Raw genomic sequence first — 4488 nt, 5'->3', positions numbered from 1 at the left:
GCGCTGAATCTTGCTTATTCTTGCTTGCATAATAATAAAGATTATTGTACAGTTCTCAAATTTGGTCGATTCATTTATCACAATAACATTAACGATCCTAAATTCCCTATTAACCCTTAAATCCCTTGTTTCATGTGTGTGTTGAGCATCTTTGTAAGGTCAGTAACTGCTAGCGGTTCCAGGATTCTAGCCCAGCGTGGTGTGGAGTGGGCCTTGCTTTTGGAGTGGCTTCTCAAAGGTTTCTTTCGCCGCTTTTCCATTCCACCACAGCTAGGCTGGGGAGGGAGGCGAGATGTGTGTGTGTTTGCCACCAGCTGAGGTTGTTTATTGGTGGAGAAAAGCAAATGATCTTCCAGAGGTTTTTTCTGTGTTTAGCATGCGCAGATTTTGAATGTGGTGTTCGCCTAGGGACGCCTGGGCATAAACGGGACAGATTTCTCGGAGTGGCCAGGGGAGGCCCGGCTACGGACATTGTGGGAAAGGGAGGAAGGCAGCCCCACTTCCGGTATTCCATCTGTGGAAAGGAAGGTCCTGGATCTTGGCGGGTTGAAGCCAGCCCGTTCGGACAGGGGCCCAGCTTCTGCTGTGAGCAAGAAAGGGATTTTGTGCCGTTTTTTCCAGGATCTCGGGGCAAGAGCAGCTCCCAAAATTGTGACTGAAATCATGAGACGGTGCCGCGAGCAGGAAGGCCACGCCCTGCATGACGAAAGGGAGGGGAACAGCCGCTTGGAGAGCTGCCGCTGAAGTCGCTCTGTCCGTTGCCCTAACAACGGCCAAGAAATGAGGCGGGGAAGCGGTCCCGGGTCCCAAAGGGGGCTAGGCGTGCGAGACATGCGGGCGGGAACACCCCCCCCGGGCAGTGCCGCTTCTGCTACCGTGGTGGATGGGGGCGGAGGCGGGGTCGAATGCCTTGGAGAAACTGATATCACCCTTTGTAAGCGGGAACACAGCTTCTGTGATGGACGGCTCGATCACGGTTCCCATAGTAACAAATTTTGTTTTGGAGAAACAGGGAAGCAGTGGCAAGGGGCAGGTTCGGGTGAAGTGAAGCGCGTAGCACCAAGTCGCACTGGGTGTATCCCTGCTGTGCCTCCGTCCCTGGGCCAAGTGGCAGGCAGCGAGCGCTCTTTGTGCTGCCAGGTTCACACCGCGCAGGTCAGCAGAGTCTTGTTTGAATGAACACCTTAGAAAAGAAACCTAATCAAGGTACTATAAGCACTGTAAGTGCCAGAGGGGTAAGAGAGATGAGACCTTCCTTTCAACCTTTGAAATATGAATTAGGAAGATACTGGGTGGTTCATCGGTTTCTCTATTTGACAAATTCTCCTAAGAAGTATCTGTTGGAATTTTGCAAAAGGAAGAGAATAACAGATAGTTTAGGATGGTTTACTGAATTAAACTTTTAAAATACCTTCTCCAGCATCCCTGTGAACAGGAAAGGCCAAGGACTCTGCTGTTAAGTGGAAGAATCCTGAAACAGGGAGAAAGAGCCAGCTCACCAAGACAGTCCTGCCTGAGGGTTTAAGGAACAGGCCAACTATATTCAGAAATCAGCTGGCAAAGAAACTGGAGAACTGGAGAAGGCGGCAGCTAAGAATTGCTGCATCCAACAGTTGCATCCAACTCACTGTTTGTCCTATGAGCACCAACGACGTACCCTATGTCGTGTTACTGAAACAGGGTAATGCTATTCTGAAAATGTTTGCTGTCAATCCTGGTATGTCTCTCTTCCCAACACTAACTGATAATATATCTGAGTATGACTGTGTTCTGGTTTAGGGTTTACAGACCATGGAAGAGGCTTATTCCAGCAGACCAGACCTGAAGGATGTGTCACCACAAGATCCAGATTGGGAGCTGCATGCAGACAAGAGCAGTTTTATGCAAGATAGCAAATAGATGACAAATTATGCAGTGACAACCACGGATAAGGTAATCAGGGAAAAGGCCTTGCGATCAAATGTGTCATCGCAGAGAACTAAACTGATTGCATCAGCAAAATATCTAGAACTGAGCAAAGGAAATAAGGTAAAAATATGGACTAATTCTGGATATGTATTTAATGTCATGTATGTCAGTGAAGTCATCTGGATGGAGAGAGTACTGCTGACTCTTCAAGGTAATGGAATGGAACATACTGAATGGATCCATGTGCTGCTACAGGGTATTTGGAAGTCTACAGAAACAGCCTTTATGCATTGCAAAATTCAGCAAAACAAGGAAACAACTCCCAAATTAAAGAATCATTCTGCTGATGAAATAGTAAGAGAGGCTGCAGAAAAAGACATCTTAACAGTGTTGTCACAGAGGGGAATTGATTTGTTAAAGTTTTCCCCAAAGTGTGATCAAAAAGACCATCAGTTTTCTGGCACAAAGCTGAGATCAAACAAAGTGAATAGACTATTAAACCAGAAGGACAGGTTGTAGTCCCACCTCAGCGTAAACATGAAGACACTCATAGGTGAACAGAGAACCTTTTGAAACATGTGAAAAAGGTGGTATTAGAAAGGGAAATTACTGATATTTGTCAGTCTATTGCTATGTGGAATCGTGGGTTGGAGACAGACACATGACACAACAACGAGAGTCATCAGCAAACAGCTGCAAGTTTATTATGGCTGCCCTTTTTACAAGGGCTTTGGATTTCCTGGGCTCAGATAGCTGATTGGATGAGACCTCTCTCCGCCCAGCTCTCTGGCCAGTAGGATGTCTGCATCTTAGGGTGGAACGTGATTGGGTGACGTCCTTCTATGTATTCAAATCCATCCTATCCTCCCTCAGCCAAGGACTTGTTTATGGAACTGTGCTGGGTTTCTTATTTATAGCCTAATTAATTGCCCAGTACAAGCCAGCTTGTACTATAACATCTCCTCCTTTCTTTCTTTATTAAAAATTGCAACCTGCTCTCTGTCACCTTTCTGCAAGAGCCTTTTGCAAACAGGGTGACATAAGACAGCATGGGTTTAATTTGCATGAGGCTTTCCACCCAGTTTGACAAACCTAGCTCCCCAGCCAGCAATGTGTTCCAAGTACCACTTGAAGTTGCAGCACTCACTTCCAGGAGCTGTTAGGCAAGATCATAACCCTTGAGGCTAACATGCCACAGGTTACCTACTTATAGTTACTACTTCTAAAAAAGAAACCATTTAACCCTTAAACCATTTAACCCTGAGAACTGTTAGAGAAAAACCCAACTACTAGAAAAACAGTTTGTAAACAGAAAAAACAGTTTGTGAACAAATGAAGTCCTAGTCCTGTCACTACAAGAGTCCCAGATTTCCATGAGGTAGAGGAACAAGTTGTTTTGGTCACTGCTTCATACATGGCTCTGTGATGTCCGTTGAGGGGTCATCCAGAGGATGCTGCCTGTGGTCCTGAGCAGGATGTAGGGCAGGACAGACACATCTGGCAGGTACCCAATGCATTTTGGTGTCCTTGAAAACACAGGCATACCCACATCCCCAGGTGATGAGATTCCACCAGCCTCCCCACCTATTGGTGGGGTCTCACACCATTACCTTGGGTTTGGGTGACTGATCATCACCGGATGACTGTGATAGAAAGTGATTTAAAATGACTGGGGTTTGGGACTTTTCTAAATGTCTCAAATGATTTAGTGTATAGATAGCTTTAGCTACCCTCCTCTGTGGGATCGCACCACACATTTGTCTCCTTTGTTTTTCAGGTTTGCATTTTAAAGTGCCATTTGTTCTTTCCACGATGGCTTGTCCTGTTGCTAATTTGGGAATACCAGTGGGGTGTGACACACCCCAGAGCTGTAGGAAATGTCTTGTTTTCTGTGAAATGTAAGCAGGGCTATTGTCTGTTTTGATAGTAGCTTGCTCTACTGTTTTGAGAGCATTTTTGCTTCTGGGGTTAATTTTCTGGGGGAATTTACCTTAGGATCACCTTTTAGGAGGTCAAATAAGGGTGTTAATTGTAAATTGGTTAATTTTGGATAGGGTTTAATCCAGTTGAGGGTGTCTAGCTTTTAGCTTTTCCTTTTCAAGGGACAATTGTGGTACCTTTTGACTAATACTTTTTGTAGGATGCAAATTAAAAACAATAATAAATATTGCAATACAGGTTTAAAGCTCTTGTGCATATATATATATATGTGTGTGTGTGTGTGTGTGTGTAAGGTTTTGTACGTATAATTTTTGGAGTTTTATTTTAAGCTTGAGTACCTGTGGGTTGGAGTACACATGTTTGCAGCTTTCATTATGGCTCGTAGTGTTAATATGTGCTGGGATGGTGTCTAATAGGAGTGGTGATGGAGTTGGAGCTGGTGGGGTCGCAAGGGCTTCTTCTCCGAGGCTGGTAGTAGGGCAGAGATTTGGGTTCCCTCTGTGGGGGTCTTGCGTGTCCATCAGTGATGTGGTTCCTTGGGGCTGTTGGAGTTTTGGCTGCAGATGTGTTGAAGCTGTGGCAGCAGCAGGTGTGGGGCCGGAGCGAGGAGCAGGACTCTGCATCGTAGCACTGAGACTT

General features: G+C 45.6%; 1 long non-coding RNA gene across 1 annotated transcript; it reads left to right on the top strand.

Moving 5' to 3' along the window:
- The first annotated feature begins 273 nt into the window (after positions 1-273).
- LOC141726823 (uncharacterized) lies at positions 274-4081 on the top strand. Its single transcript, XR_012577790.1, has 3 exons — positions 274-1206; positions 1421-1681; positions 1780-4081. It is a non-coding gene; the product is annotated as an uncharacterized LOC141726823 (long non-coding RNA).
- The last annotated feature ends 407 nt before the right edge of the window (positions 4082-4488 follow it).

Source organism: Zonotrichia albicollis, chromosome W, assembly GCF_047830755.1.
Source record: "Zonotrichia albicollis isolate bZonAlb1 chromosome W, bZonAlb1.hap1, whole genome shotgun sequence".
In the NCBI taxonomy this organism is placed as follows: Eukaryota; Metazoa; Chordata; class Aves; order Passeriformes; family Passerellidae; genus Zonotrichia; species Zonotrichia albicollis.
Note: the sequence above shows the minus strand (reverse complement) of the source record. Positions and strands in the feature narration are given on the sequence as shown.